The sequence below is a fragment of the Fundulus heteroclitus genome, chromosome 1 (assembly GCF_011125445.2).
Source record: "Fundulus heteroclitus isolate FHET01 chromosome 1, MU-UCD_Fhet_4.1, whole genome shotgun sequence".
NCBI lineage: Eukaryota > Metazoa > Chordata > Actinopteri > Cyprinodontiformes > Fundulidae > Fundulus > Fundulus heteroclitus.
Genome location: NC_046361.1, coordinates 16,503,506 through 16,520,446, shown reverse-complemented (window position 1 = coordinate 16,520,446; position 16,941 = coordinate 16,503,506). Strand labels below are relative to the sequence as shown.

At 38.6% G+C, this 16,941-nt stretch overlaps 1 protein-coding gene across 3 annotated transcripts in view; it reads left to right on the top strand.

Annotated features, from left to right (window-relative positions):
* Positions 1–5,525: 5,525 nt before the first annotated feature.
* cntn3a.1 (contactin 3a, tandem duplicate 1) overlaps positions 5,526–16,941 on the top strand; it is a 140,858-nt gene continuing 129,442 nt past the window's right edge. The window contains exon 1 of one of the 3 annotated variants that reach the window (XM_036136416.1): positions 5,526–6,068. The gene's annotated coding sequence lies outside the window, so the exon portion shown is untranslated. The remainder of the gene's footprint in view (positions 6,069–16,941) is intronic. The other 2 variants (XM_036136407.1, XM_036136398.1) reach the window with 2 other exon arrangements.

Below are 16,941 nucleotides of genomic sequence, written 5' to 3'. Positions count from 1 at the left end.
ACCAGTATATGACTATGTTTTGCTCACTTATTTCCCTTTTGAGTTACATAGTTGGCTCACTATGTAATGACAAAGCATTGAAAGAAATGTCTTTATGAGAAAAATGCTGATCACGCAGTCAGAATGTAAAAGTGTGCCAGTGCTGATATTGCTAAAAACAGTGGAAAGGTGAAAGAAGAGCGGGTGTTGCAATGCTAATTTTTATGCTTGCCTCTTTCTATATGGGAGTCAATGGGGTCAAAAACCTGCCACATTTCACATCACTTATGTGCTGTTTGATCATTGTTTGCACGCTAAAGACACAACAAACAGTCTACCTTGGCCAAACCCTCGGCCTAAGTAGCCAACAAACAGAAAGGTGACTCAAAATCTAGTTGAGATTTATGTGTCAAACAACCCATCATTACCACATTGTCTTATGCCATATTTGGCTTTCACTATCTCTAATATGGATAAAAAATAGCAGAAATAAATACTTGAAATACACCCATCTGTGTTTAATGAATTGTTGGGGTTCAGCCATGAGAGAAACAACAAGGACTGAACTACACATTGAACAATAAGACTGCTAAAAACTAAATCCCAGAATGCAAAGTAGTTTCCATGACAGCTTCAAGGAAGGAAGAGTTTCACAGTTGGAAATGCTGTTTTGTCCTAGAGGTATAAAAGCATGTGCAGCACAGCAGCTCCTCCTTTCCTGCAGATCAACATGACAGCATGGGGGGACACGTGCGTGAACATCTTGATCTTTGTGGCCGAGAAAGACTTGATCCAAAATAAGTACAGTGTGCTGTCTGAGTAAGCGCTGACTGTTCCCCTGCTGAATACAAAACTAGCTGCCTGAAACTGGCTGTCTGGGCTCCTGCAAGAAATAATCTGAAATAATTCCAGATTCCCGAGATAAGAAAGTGTCTCAAATCACGTCAGCGAAGCCAGTCTTTCCCTTGCTCTGCCCTGAGAGAAGACGGCATTCGACTGCAGCTCTGTACGCCTGCTGCGTGCACCAATTCAGGCAGATGCTCATCCCAGTGGCAGGACTACGCAACTCTCTCTCCTTCATCGGACGTCCTCCACAGTTCATCAGAACAAGATCACGGTAAAATGTTGTGTCTGGGCAGCTAAAATTAGCAAAAGATGAAAAATAAAATATTTATTTATATTTATTTAATCCTAGATTCCACACCTGACTCACTTTTGGGTGACTGGGGTTGGTTAGCTGTCATCCCTGGTTCCTGGGGTTTGCCTGATCCATGGCGGTGGGGGCTCTGTCCCGGGAGCTCCTCTCCTGTCCTCTGAGTGCATGCTTGGTGTCCCTGTGGTGGGCCGCCTGGCCTCTCTGCTCCATGAGGCTGCTGGTTTCCTGGGTCCTGGGGGGATAGGGGGTTACTAAAAGGAATCATGACCGGCAAACAAGGTTATTCAGGATCTGGGAAATCACTTATCCACACACATGCTTATCAACATGATGGAGAAACATGTATAGAACGTTGAATATTAAAGCACAACTTTCCTGTCTCCTGTTTGCATACTGAATACATCTATTTAATGATTGCTATTTAAAGCATTTCATTCGTTTTCCGTGTTATAGTTGTTAGGACTTTACGTCGTTATAAGACTGTTGAAGGCCTGACAGCACAAAGCTCTTCTTTCCCACTAAGGGCTTTGATCTTTCGGATTCCTCTTTTAGCACCGTAAGACATGCTCAAACCTCAGTGTGACAGGAAAGTCAAAATCCTGTGACCCTAAAACTTTATAATTAAACCCTTCGCTCTCACCGAAACTACAAATATACAAGGCAAATAATAGTTAATATCAGAACTGCCGATATATATGTTTATAGACCACCAATATAAAACAAAAGAGGTACATTTTCTATAGTCAAAATGAACTACGTTTGCCTTGCTGACATTACCTTTTGATCTTTCTTTCCTTGTTAGAATGCAATTTGTGAACTTCGCCCGTGTTTTTGACAGCATCAACCTAGTCTTTAATCCTTAATTTCTTCTGAAATTAGTGCGTTGACAGGACATGTTTTATTGTGTACCAGAATTTGCAATGCATCCCCTAAGTGCTTTGCAAAAAATATTCACACCCTTTTGGCTTTGTCACTTTTTGCCATAAAATAACAAAGTATTGGTATGATTTCTGAAGTACACTACTTACAGTATAATTGTCATATAAACACATTTTTCCAGCTGAGTTGTGGATCTTTGCAGCTCTTCCAAGCTGTGTACCTTGGGTCTCGGGATTGCTTCTGTCATCATAAGTTTGTTAAGGCAGGACCCAAGCGCCCAGATAATGTGTCAGCAATAGTTATTCAATAATATCGGATATAGGAACTTAGCACTGGCTGAATACAAGGAGAATGAGCGGTAGAACGGGGAATGAGACAGCAATGGAACATCAGGCAGTGCAATGAGCACTGTGAACCTGTGAGCTTAAAGACAAAAGGGAAGTGTGGAGAAAGACACAGAGTGTGGATGAAAGTAATCAGGTGATAATATGAAGCAACAGAGAAACATGGCAGCTGAGGTAAAAAGACTGATTAACAAGAGTAGAACAGAGCACAAAGAAATAAACTTCAAGCCTAAGCACAGTAGAATTAACTCAGAAGGTAGCATTTAACAAATAATATTGAACTGAGAATAAGGTAAGATATAAATAAACAACAAGGAAATGATGAGGATACGACACAAATAAAAACTATAACCTAACACCAACAGCTACAGTGAATAATGCTCTCCTAGGTGGACGGACATGTCTTGGAAGTTTGCCTGAATTCTTTCCATTTTCAAATAATATTATAAATAGTGTTATTTAAGATGTTAAAAGCATGGGATACTATTTTATATCCTAGCTCTGATTCAAGCTTCTCCACAACTTTGTCCTTCACTTGTTTGAGGTATTCCTTGGTTTTAAGGATGTTTGTGAATGTTCCCCAACAAACCTTGGTGCACGGATACCGAAATTTAACTGCACACAGGTAGACTCTAGTGTATGGTATGATCTGAAGCCATGGACCAAGTCTTTCAATTACCTCCCTCGCCCCTTTAAAAGACACTGAAAGCCTCATTCTGTATTCTGTATTTGAACAGTGAACACTGGTTGCATCCATGCGCTACTTGCAGGCTTTGTGAATAACTATTTGGAAACCTTATCAAAGCTTTGTTTGCTGGGTTTTCAGCTGGAGCTAAAAAGCTCAATTTAGATGATAGTTTTGCTAGGTTACAAATAGCATCACATCCAAAGTTTTTTTTTTAATTATTTTTATGTAAATCAATATTTTATGTATAAATTATCATCGTTGACTGGCTCAGAAATGAATATAGCCCTGAAAGCAGAGGTCTCCCTGACTGATGTTACAATAGACAGGTTTTTTATTTCTGAAACTGGTTTATTAGCTCAGTACGAAATTTCATGAAGCGGTTTTACATAAAACCTTGCAAATAATAAAACACAGAGCTGGTTGGACGTGGGTCTTTCTCACTGTGAAAAACAGGAAAATCAAGCGAATTAGATTTTTTTTCAAAGAGAATGCTTACAGTAGAATTTTGTGAAGAATTCCTAGGCAGACTCAAACATTGATGAATTCATCAAATAATCACTCCCAGTCCATGCCCACACGTTAGTGTTTAAGGTGACTACATTCTACTAAACGTTCCACAGACCTTTGATGTGCCATTATTAGCTGGGTCTGCGTGTGAAGACTTAGAAAGATTAAACGTTCATACAGTGAGCTAATCCAAATATTTTTTTTTCCTTTTCAAGCTTAGCAGGGCATTCATTAATTCCTTGTGTAATTATTCCACTACGATTGGCTCAAACACAAACAGATTCCCTTGAATCCCACTTCACATTATGAGTGGATTATGAGCCAGAGGCCTATAAAAAGTTCCGACTGTTTAAACTTAATGAGCTTGCAGTCTGTCTGGGGTTGTTCTACAGCAAGTAATGATGAGAAACATTTGTACGATCAGCTGACAAAGACGTTATCTGAGAAAACCTAGTTTTTTGTTGTAATTAATCTTTAGTATATATTCATTGCAGAATGCTGAAAATCCCATTTAAATGCTAAAACCACAATGATATAGTGTGCTCCTCCCAAAGGATACGTTTGAATAATTTAACGTAGACTATAATAGTTGTGGCTCAAAATGTTAAGCTAATGTAAAAATGGTCTTCATTAAGTAACAACTATTATCTCATCCACCTATTACCAGAACAACACACAAAGTGTATAGTGTATTCAAAGATTTAATTCAAATATAATAATTCTGGGTGTATCAGGAGCTCGTTTAAAACCTGTTGAGATTGGACTTTAACTCTCAGCGAGCACCTAAATATTAGCACAATCCTCCTGTTTATGCTATCTATGAGGGAAAAGTCTTTAAATAAATTAACCATGTTGTAAAGCATTACAATCCGGCAGTGCTTACGATGTTGGTTTTATATTTATACAGGATTTAGGTCTGAGGACTAAAATGGTCATGGAAGAAGTTGATTTTGTGCCTGATAAGTCATTGCTGTGTTGATTTGGGTATGTGTGTTGCAATCAAGCAACCCTTAGCATTAGATATTACTTCATGCATTATCAAGGTGAGTAGCTAGACAGCACCTGCACTAATATTAAATTACAAGTTATTAAGAAAGTAGCCTTCCCTCTATTTCCCTTTCAATTCTGAGCTGCTTCTTCACCTGTGATGAAGAAAACCATGCCCAGAGAATGATACTGCCACCATCGTGTTTCACAGCTATGGATCTCTGCAGCTCTTGGAGTCACCATGGCCAAATGTTAAATTTATTGTTAAATTTAACATTTAAAATTATTTCAAAACATAACTATACTCCTAAACCACTCCATAACTTTATTCCTCGACTTTTGTGATTTTGTTTGTTGTCTAACAAACCTCCAAAGTTCAGTTACTTTACTTTATAAAGTTATTTTATCCTCAAATTATTAACTACTTATGTGAAGGGAATAATTGGTGCCTCGGATTTTATAAAAGGGAATCAGAGTACAAGGGTCTTGAATTAAAATTATTCAATGCTTATGAGATTTTTATTTGTAAGAAAAAATAATTGAAAACAACCATGAACAGATAGGCTACATTATGTTTTGTTTTTTGTTTTCTTGTCACAAAAAATATTAATAAAATAGATTTAAGTTTGTGGTTGTAATGAGACGAAATGTGAAAACTTTTGCAAGGCACTGTATAATTAATCAGTTTCTGGTTGTTCAGTTAGGTTTTCTCTGTAATTCATGAATAAACTAATTATTGATTACTCAGAACAGTTAACTCCATTTAGCATTTATATTCCACTAGAGAAACAAAACTTTACCAAATATATTCCATTTCTTTTTAATAGATGTATACCATTAAAAAAATACATGTATGTGGCGTGGTTCTGGGAGTAGCCTGAATAGAAAAAACGTGGGGATCTCTCTTGTGGACCCACCTCTGATGTCCCGTGTGCCACGCCGCCTGCTGCCGCACACGCACGCACTTATTACGGCTGCGTCCTGCTGCCGGAGCGGCACTCTCGCATCGGAAGCCGACTCAAGTCAGACTGCGAACGCTAGCTGCTAAAATAAACGTAAATATGCCACACATTGAAATGTAAAAAAAAAGAAAAATAAACATTTGGAAGCGCGGAAATCCTCGTCTGAAGCCAGCGCACCCGGTTTGGTTTGCGGGGTACCTGCCTGCGTGGCCGCCCGCCTCCCGGCGATGCGAGCGGGGCTTTCGGGGTATGAGCGTGTCGGAGGAGAGACAAGCAGAGTGCATTGGGGAGTAGGGACGTTGGAAAGCCACTGTTTGGACTTTGAGAACATTTTTCTTTTGAGGATGGAAAGAAGTCACGGCAACATTTCTGGTTAAAGCGCAGATAAAAAAAAAAATAGTATCAGGGGGGGAACCGTTTCTGCAAGAAAAGGAACAACTATCGCTTTGGATTCAGACGCGGATGAGAGCTGCGGCTCTGGAGCTGTCAGGAGATGTAAGATGTTCAATAACATGGATATATTGACGGGGATAAGCGTCAACAAGCACCGCTGGAGTTGTATTCAGGTAAACATTCTACATCACTTATTCAATCCAACATTACAGCCCCCGTGTTATCAGTTGTGTGCGCGTTTATCCACCGTACAACTTTCACTACTTACAAACGGGATGTTTTGAACATGCTCACGATGAAATATGTCATCATTATGCTCTGTTAAAATTAATGTCACAGATGTTATCGAGCAGCGCATCATGTGCACGGAGAAGTAACTGCACATGTCAGGCAATTTGATCCGCATGGCCACTGCTAACAGGTTACAAACCGCAGCATTTTTCACATCCCAGCTGAGTTGTGCACCAGTATCTCATTAGTAATAATAACAATCTCTGCCCGCTCTAATTGCTGTGCCCACCATTTAGGGCATGGAGCCCTTTTCTCCGTTTTAAGGGCTAACAACCACCTACCGAGTCTTCCTCATTTAAAACCCTCCTGGCGAAACTCATTGTCGCCCGTAATCCACGGGGAATTGGATTCACTCCAGTCTCATCATCTCTTCCCTTTCCTTGATTGCGCCCAGCTTGATTGCTTCAGATTGTCCGAAGTGGGCTACTTTTGACTCTGCTGGAAGTAGTTGCGCTCCTGAAAATCAGATGTCCATATGTCTGAGAGGGATGTCTGAGAGGGAGCCTATAATTCTGCAATTAAGTAAATTGAAAGTAAAGTGGATTTCGGTGACATAATATCCCTCTTCTCAGAGAAGTCTGTAAACATGGATTTTTATTTAACATCCACAAAGACAGCTGCATGCTTCTAGAGCAAACTGTTGTCGAACTGCCTCGGCCAATGTGTACGCTGCTTTCCTTTTCTTAAAGTGGTTGGAATAGTCGAGCTACAACACCGTCTCTTTGGGGAAGTCTCATTATGGATGGACACGTTTCTGATTATCTGATTATGTCACTCGCTCATAGAGAGGCAGAGGGTGAACTGGGAGTTCATAGTTACCCCACTGAGTGCAGCTCCATGGTCGCAGTGAGGGGGAAAATCTGTGCATTGAATGAGGAGCAGTTGATGCAGAATAATTTAAATACATTCTGATAGATCCAGCTGAAACCATAGATTTGCATTTGCTATATAAAAAGGCAGGACATTTTCCCCCACTGTCTCATTTTAAATTAGACTGAAATGTTACATTTTTAGATCAGTTGGAATTAGCAAAATTATTTAAATGCGATTTGTTTTAGCCTTTCTTCAAATTGAGAAGTTTATGTTGTCTTAGATTACTATGGCTTTAAATAATTTGGAAGACCCCCGATGATGATGCCTCTACTTTGTAAGCTTGAAATGGGCTGATTTACGATGTTTGAGTTAAAAAGAGGCACACCTGCAATTGTATTTTAATGCAACACTGCTTCCGCGTAATGCATGATAGAAAAATCTGAAAAAAAAAAAAAAAAAAAAAACGTAACCAAGAATTATGGACCTCCACAAGCCTGGGTCAACGTTGGTCACTGTGGCTGAAAAATATCTCTAAGAACAGAAAAGTCAAAGATTGGCAATGACAGAGAACTGATCTCAATCTCATACAAAATTGGTGGGCAAAGCTAAAATAGCTAAGTGTGCTCTAGGCAGACTACATCAGTTCTGTCAGAAGGAATGGGCCAAAATCTTTATTGTGAGAGGTATGTGGATGGGTACCCAGAATGGGTCAAAACCCAAGCCGTACAGTTTGAATGGCAATTCCTATTCTACGGACATGGGTTTTATTTCAGAATTTAAACAAGAACAGAAAATCTAAAAAAGTTATAAAATTCTCTCTCATTATTGAAGCAAATCTAAATAATTTTGATATTGCTAACCAACCTAAAACAGGAAAGTTTTGTTTTTCTCAACAGATTGTTGTGTTTGTGAACCATTTATTAGTAGCTTAAGAGGAAGAAGGACAGAGAAAATGCAGGTGGGGGGCAGGTGGTGATGCAGTAAATGACCTGGATCAAGAATCAAACCCTGGACAGTTGCATCAAGGACTATAGCCTCACATGATGTGCCTGCTCTTCCTCTGAGCCATGTAGCACACCACAGCAAATTATTTTATTTCAGTGAGAAAAAAGGTTGTGTATTTCTGTAGTGTTTTATAACGGAAAGCACTGGCAAGTGCTGTTCCATTTAAGTGTTTTGATCCCGCCGTGCGTCCTTCTTTTTAAATATAGTATTGCTAACATATGCCTCTATTTGCAGTTTTATTTAAATTGCATATTGTAAACTAATTTGTGTAAGAGTACTGGGTCAATAAGAAAAACAGTACCAATTGAAAACAATTAGAGTGCTTGCTGAATGAGAGTGTATGATTATCTCTCAGCTGAGATTCATGACTTTCGGCTTGGTGGCTCTCTTGTGTGATCTTGTTGGCAGATAAACAAACAGACAAATGGCAGTGAAAACATGCCTTGGGGAAAAATGCCACCACAAAAACAAAATCAACTTTGGGTTGTGGAAGGGATGTGTACTGTTTGCTAGTCTTCAGGGAAATAACAGAAGAAGAAAGTGAGTAAATATGCTGGCATAGATATACCGGGTAAAAATCTCCTTTTGCATAAATTAACAATATTTACCAATAACCAATATTGTTTACCTTTAAAAAAATAAAACGTTCATGGTAACCACAAAATAAAAATCTCATTTTTTAATTGTCAACTCAAAAAAATGACAAACTAAATTGTATACCATGGTCTAATTAGCTTTGGAAAACAAATATATAATTATTAGTTGCTACTGGTGGAACAATAATGTAACATATTTATCATTAATAGTATAAAAGGGTTTGCTATGACATTGGTGTTTTTCTTTTAAGCCACTGAAAACTGTAAGAGGCTTCTTTCAGCCAGCTGTCCAGTTGGGATAGGGGCAAATAATACAGAGTTCACACCAGCACTTTCTCTCACCTCTAGTTAAGAGAACCGTAAACCGCAGGAATAATATGATAGAAAATATTTGTCTTTGAAAACACACCTTTTTAAAGCCTTAGGCCTAGTCCACACATAGCCGGTTATTTTGATAATAATGTGGTAATGCCGTTCATCCACACATAAACAGCGTTTTACTTGCCTAAAACTGGATGATTCTGAAAACTCAGAATAATCAAAGTGGAGATTTCTAAAAACTCGAGTCTTTGAGCCTGTGTGTGTATATGACAAGACAGAGTTTTAGGGTCCGGCGCATCACGGCGCTGACGTCACATATACTTGCGGCCATTGTTATAGACTTGGCCATACAGTGGAGTAAAAAATGAATGCTGTCAAAGAGGAGCTGATTTCTACAATGTTTTTGTGATTGACTGTCAATATGTGTCTAATCAAGCTCAAAAAAAAAACATGCAATGGCCTGGCACCCAGTCCATGGTATATCCTTTTTCCTCTCCACTGGAGTTAGGTACCAATTAGGGCTGCATGATATAGAAAAAAAAGCATATCAATAAAATATAAATCATATAGATCGATATCGATAATTATCAAAACAATTCATAACATATATTTTAAGTGCAGCCCTGGCCATTTTATGCTGTTGCATAATTACCTATTTTTAGATACAGAACGCACAAACACTGAATTCAGACTCAACCCTTTATTCAACTAACTTTTTACCAATACTCCAAGTATTTAAAAAATGAAAAAGAACTTGTGCTCCCTGAACTCTTTTAATGGCGTGGAACGTTCCTGGGTCTGCAGAGTGAATAGTTGGGGGGATATAATATTAATCTGCATGATAGGCTAGAATGCAAAAGGAAGAAAAACTGTTCTATTGAACTTTTTATTGACCCTTTTTTTCTATCGTTGATATTCGTCTATTGATCAATATTGTTATTTAATTAACATCCAGCCCTGGTACCAATCCCTCCATGGCCCTACAAAAATGGAGGCGTGTAGACCTTGGATGGATGGATGTTCTTTGAAAGCTTTGCGTTACACCCAATTTCCATTTATTCTTGTTCTGATTCCTGTTTGGGTAAGTTGACTCAACAGCTTATGATCAAACCAAAATAACTGTAAGAGACCTCCTGCTAATACATACTATATTCAAGCTCATAAAACCCCATTTCATTACAAAAGACTATGAGTACATTATCGAGGGTTAGTTTAAATCATCAGTTGTCATAAGAGATACAAAGTGTTCCCCTGGTTGGTATGAATGATGTATACTCTGTACAAAATCTCCCATAGCAAATCACTCCATATATGAGAACCAAAACTACAACAATATGAAAATGTGACTGGCCCAAAAGACCAGTATACTCTTCCTAGTATCATGAAACCAATCTTTGTCTGCCAGTAACCAATTCAGCCTGTTGAATAGTTGATGCCCAGTGTGATTGTGCCCAAGAGTGTAAAGGTCATAAAGAGTATTGTTTCTGTTGTTGAGAAGTGAGAAAAAAAGATGTGAAGAAAATGTGGGTTAGTAATAGCTGAATTTATTACAAAATAAAAATCTCACCGCTGCCCTTTTTCCTTATACCAAGGATCCGTATGTGTTGTATTAAAAGACACAACTTTTGTTTGACTTTTTAGATTTTGTTTATGTCTCAGTTTTTCTTTACTGTTTATGTTTCTAGTTGTAGTCATTCTTCTCTGTTTGTTTTAGCTTCTTAGACATTTTTTTGTTCTTTGTATATTTTGTATGATCAATTTTCTTTCCTGTGGTTTCTTCTTCTCAGAACCGGCTCATTATTCTCTTCCCTTGAGTTCCTCTGTCGTTCCTCATTTACCACCTGATTACTCTCACCTGTGTTGCCATGTCTGTCTCCACTTTCCACTGTATATAAGCTATCCGGTTGTCATTGTTCAGTTGCTGGATTATTCAGTTACTCCGCCTATGTCTTTGACATTCAACTTGCACTCCTGTGCCTTCATTACCTGTGCCTTATTTTAAGTTTGCCTTTATTATCATTGAATCCTTCTTTTCAGCATGATGCTTCCGAATTTATTTTTCATGATGGTGGAGCAAGAGTTTAGGAGGTTGTCCTGTAACCGGCAGGTTGCCGGTTCGGTCCCCTGCTCCGACCATCTCAGCCGTTGTGTCCTTGGACAAGACACTACACCCGCATTGCCTGCTGGTGGTGGTCAGATGGTCCAGTGGCGCTGATGTGCCACTGTCCTTACCGCACACATTCACATCACAGTCAGGATGTGAATGTGCGCGTGAACGGATGAAGGACTGACTGTAGTGTAAAGTGCTTTGGGGTCGTTGGACTTGATAAGCATGCTAGCAGCAGTGTTGCTAACCAGCAGCTGCTACGGTGGCTTGTTAAATCTAAAGAGATGGATGTTTTCTGTAGTTGGGTCAGATCAAGACCGTTTTGTATACACACCAGAGGTGAAGAACACTAGATCTGGTTGTTTGGTCTGGATGCGTTCACTTGACTATATTCACGCCTGCACAAAAGATTCAGGCCAAGGGGAGAAACAAACTCCGGACCGTTTAAAGTGGACCAAATTTGGAAGGAATGACTACACCCTAAAAGTAGGAGACAGACTAGTTAGTAATCAGGATCCTCTCCTGTGTAACCAAATTCTAGTTTTAGTCTGTGAGCCAGACACACAGTGTACTTTTAACTAGTCTTCAAACTTTCCTTTTTGATAAAACTAGCTACCTATGTAGCTACACTGCTGTAGGCTTAAGCTGCTAGAGGCTTAAGCTGCTAGAGGACATAATGACTATTCAAATTAATTCAATTCAATTATATTTAGTTATATAGCTCCAATTCACAGCACATGTAATCTCAAGGAACTTTACAAAGTTAAATTCAATTAAATCATACAGATAGATTGGTCAAAAAGTTTACTATCTAAAGAAATCCAGTAGATTGCATCAAGTCTTGACAAGCAGCATTCACTCTACCTGATAGAGTGGGGAGCCACAGTGGACAATTGTCTGGATTGCCAATGGCTTTGCAGCAATCCCTCATACTGAGTATGCATGAAGCGACAGTGGAGAGGAAAACTTCCCTTTAACAGGGAGGAAAACCTCCAGCAGAACCAGGCTCAGTGTGAACGGTCATCGTCCTCGACCGACTGGGGGTTAGAGAAGACAGAGCAGAGACACAAAAAAGCACAGAAGCACACATTGATCAAGGAATCCTTTCTATATTAGAGGGTAGTAGCAAATGATCTGGCCCCCTCGATGGTGTCGCAGCTAACAGAACGCCAGACCAGATGTACCTACTATGAAGAGAAAAAGACAGAGAGAACGTAGTTAAAAGTTGATATAACAACAAACAATGCAAATTAGAGAACAGTAGGAGAACTCAGCAGAGTGAGAAAAGTAAATATTGATGTCCTCCAGCAGCCTAAGCCTATAGCAGCATAACTACAGAGATAGCTCAGGGTAACATAAACCACTCTAACTATAAGCTTTGTCAAAAAGGAAAGTTTTAAACCTAGTCTTAAAGGTGCATAGCCACATTATTTGAATTTTTTTTAATTTATACATCAATAACTCACTCTGGTTGCATACAAAGTTTTTATGAAAGATAATCACGTCCTGTTTTATTCTTTCTTATTGCTCAATTTGTTAGTAAATAAAGTCGTTCGTGTTTATTCACAATAACAACGGCAGTACGACACTGCATGTCCGCAGTAGGGGATAAACCAGGAAGCAGGTAACGGCTACTACTACTTCATTATTTGCTGTTATTTAAAGTTTTAACTTCATTCTTTTCCATTCCTTCTTTTTTTCTCATCATAGTGGCTACATCTGGCCTGGCGTTCTGTTTGTCAGTGACACCTTTTTGGAGGGGGGCATAGGCTAGGCCAAACACTTAATGTTCTTTTATTGATGATACATTTGGCCCTGTCTTTCAGTTGTTAACTCCGTCTCTCTCCTAGACACAGCTGTTGGCTGAGCTTTAGCTGCAGCTAACTGTAAACGCTCCCTTTCATCCTCTAGAGTCGAAAACTTGCTTAGAGCTTATCTGCTCCGCTGTGTTTCTCTCCTAGATGAAGCCACTAAAGGACTTACCACTACCATTAACTTTGACCTTTCTTTAACACAGAAAGTATTCCTGGATCAGTGCTACTGTGTCATTTTTGTGTGTATGCTCTGTCCTCTCAAACCCCCAGTTGGTCGTGGCAGATGTCCCGTTCACACTGAGCCTGGTTCTCCTGAAGGGTTCTTCCCAGTAAAGGGGAGTTTTTCTCTCTCCTGTCGCTACATGCTTACTTGGAATGAGAGATTACTGCAAAGTCAACAACACAACGCAAGCGACTGTCCATTGTCATAATGCACTGTCATCCAGGAATAACAAGTGCTACAAGTCAATGGCTTGATTCAATCTGCTGGATTTCCTTAGAACGCTTTTTTAATCAGTTTGAATAATAAAATAAAATAATCTGCTATATTTGATAACTAAGATTAGTTGAAAACATATTCTGATTTAGTTGAAGTGACTTTTTTTATTGTAATGTGCCTTAAAAGATCATGTGTTGTGAATTGGTGCTACATAAATAAACTGAATAAAATAGAATAAAAAAAGATAAAATAAAATAAAGCCTTCTGAATAATCAGTGGAAAAAACAGTAGGTTATACGTATACACATCCCTTTTTATAATTGCTGACCAGCCTTTTGAGTGTTTCCACTGATATTTTGACAATTGATCTTTGGTGAGCTCAAGGTTTTTTAAGTTGAAAGGCCTCCTTTCCATCTCTGTCAGATTCAAGTCAGGACTAATGCTAAATTTCTTCCAGTCCGAAGATTGGTAAAGTTAAAATATTGCTTTAAATCTGAATTGGCGAGGGGAATGAATAATTCTGGGTTTATCTATATATACTAGAACCTAGAAATGAAATTATTAATAACCTGACCTCTAACTTCATGCAGTCATTGTTTCATTTGCATTTTAACACATGTATGGACTCTTGTTTCATATTTTTTTCTTTGCAGAGTTTAAAGTTGCTGAGCAGGCATATGCCAGAGTTGGCAAAGTTATCTTTATGAAGGTCCCAAGGAGTGCAATTACTGATCAGTCTGCCAACAATGTTTTTTGATGGTGTCTAATGACCCATAATTTGCTGTGTCTAGGGAGGGTTTTGAACAATTAACATGAAATCATTTTGCTTCTACATTGCAAACGTATCTAGAATTCATAAGTTAGGTGTTGAGTTAAAGTTTTTTTCATAAATATGTGTAGTTGGAAATTAGTTTTAATTGAGATCCTGTTAAATTATTTTTGTGTTTCTTCAATAAAAGAAGAGGTACTGGAATTTTTACTTACTGTAATTGGACTTTGAAATAATTGTTTAGGGCTTGGATCAGTAAGACAAAGTATTACAAAATGCTTTACATGAATACCAATTCAATTCAATGTTATTTATATAGCGCCAATTCCTGAAACATGTCATCTCAAGGCACTTTCCAAAGTCAAATTCAATCAGATTATACAGATTGGGTCAGATAGGAAATTTTTTTGACAAATCTGTATAATCTAAGGATAGGATTGTACAGACTGGACAACTCGCTCCATGTGTAATTCATAGTTATGGCACTTTATTATCTCTATTTAAGCCATACATGCTGAGATGACTAAGTTTAAGGGAACCCGCTAACAGATATCTTGTTTCAATACATTTGGAATGAGAGTTTCCACGGGTTCTACGTTAATAACTGAGTTTTGAAACACTTGCTTGGAGCATGCAAGAGAGCTGGAAGAGCTGCTCAATATATTTCAGTTGCTCCTGTCACAGGGGAGATTGAGATGAGCGCTTTGGTGGCGCGCCCCTGGTGTGGGCTGGAGACATGAAGAAGTTGGCATGTGTAATGTCATGCCTCCGGCTTGTGTGCTTAGATCAAAACACTATTAGTCTCTTTGTCTTGTGCCACTTCTTGAGCGAGACTTTTGGCTGAGGAAAATGTTGGCACTGCCTCGGCTCCCCCGGTGCTCCATTGGTGAGGAAGGAAAATAAATATATTGACAAGATAAACCTTTAGCTTAAGAATGTTTTGAATTTCAGCATTGTACATACATAAAGCCTTGGAAGAATAAAACAGTTAAAATCTTTGAATTCAACTGAAACTACAGGCGGAATGTGCTTTCTGCACCATAATTGCCTCTTTGTTTGTCTGTCTTAAAAACTCAAACAGTTAGGACTTTATGTTTTTGGTAAATCAAAAAAATACAGGATTTAGGAGATTTTCTGCTCAGAGCCTCGAGCAATTTGAAGAGAAATGTGTGGGAAAACATGATCCAGCTTGCGATTAAATGAAGTTCCAGGATAGCTGATTAAAGATGCAGCATTGTGTTCTATTTTTCGGCTCTTGTCTCGTTTCTTGCAGAGTGTGGGAGTCTGGCCTCATTCATGATTCAAAGCTGGCGGGGTGGGTGTGATTGTGAGTGGGATGCTCATGTGTTTGTGCTCAGTGTGAACTTCATCTTCATCTGGACTCCTCAAGCAAATGGGACCTGGATTACAGTCCTGTTAATACACTTTTGAGCCCTGAAAGATTGATGGCAACTGAAAGATGGGGCGTAGCGATCAGGGTCGAATCAGCTGACAGCGCTGTCAGCTTCTGTGTCTGGCTGAATTACAGTCTGTGGTTTATCAACTCCAGCTGGTGCTGTCAGAGAAATAGAGGGCAAGAGATATCCCTCTTACAACATGGAAACTTTAAAGATTTTTGTTGTCTCCATGAATCTGAAGCTTCTCCCTCAGAGGTTACATTCCTCAAAAGTTAAAGAAGCAATTATTGTCTGTTATTTATCTGTATATTTTCAAGATTCTCTCTTTAATGGCATAAGAGGAGTTAGAGGAGTTTCTATTTTACGCATTTGTAGTTTTAACTTGACACTGATGTGATTCAAGCTCTCAATTGTCCTCAGCTTTTTATAAGATATTTTTTAAAGCAATAACACAAAAAGTGCCTCGCAAAAGGGTCCATATATTCCTTGTACATTTTCACATTTTCTCACATCTTGGCCAAAACCTTCATTTTTACTTACCGAGTCATGGCTGTTAACTAAAACCGTCATGCCTGACAACAAGAACACTAATCAAAGAAGCTGCCAAGATGCCCATTTAACTCTTGTTTCAGATGGGATAATTTCTTTACAAGACAACTAGTACTCCATCATGGTCAATTAGGTGGAGTGGCAAGATGTTTTTAGTTGTTAAAGAAAGCCATAAGACATAAAGGTGCTGTTTAAAGTTTATCACAATCCATCCAGGGTAGTGGCTCACTGGTAGTTAAAGTGCCCACCAGATCCTCACTGAGTGCTTGTCAGTGGGGCTAGTGTCAGTTTTTATATTCAGTTTATTATCACTTATTAAAAAAAAATATTATAAGGCCGACATGACAATCAGAGCAATCAGGAATATACATTTTAACAGACTCTTTTGCTGTTTTCATACCAAATTCATTAAATAAAATGTATAATAAAATATAATTTAAACTTAAATTGTGTGGCTTTAGTTGGGAAACCTCTCACTGAAACATTAACCATCAATATGCCACAGAAAAAAAAAATTGTTTCTTCAGATGTGACTCACAAGCTGTAAACTAACCAGAGGCTTGCATAGTCATGAAATTATTATGTTGGTTTCCCCGAGTTGTCTAGAACACAGTTTGCCAAACATTTCAGCCTGCGACCCCCAATATAACAGTGACCCCCTTTTAGGGTGGATCATAATAATGACTTTAATCTCAAAATGTTCTTCAGTCTTGTATACTGACTATTGTGCCTTTATTCTTGTAATTTCCTTCCCAAAGCCATTGTATCAGGGCCATTGTAGAACAAATACAAATAATTATTGGCCACTGAGGAGTAATTTTCCACACACAAAAAAACTCAGAAATGTACAGGTTTGCGAGAAAAAAAAACTTGGATGTTTCTGATGTCGAAAGGTCATACATTTTTGAGAAAAAATACATAATTTCCACAATGAACGGTCTACAT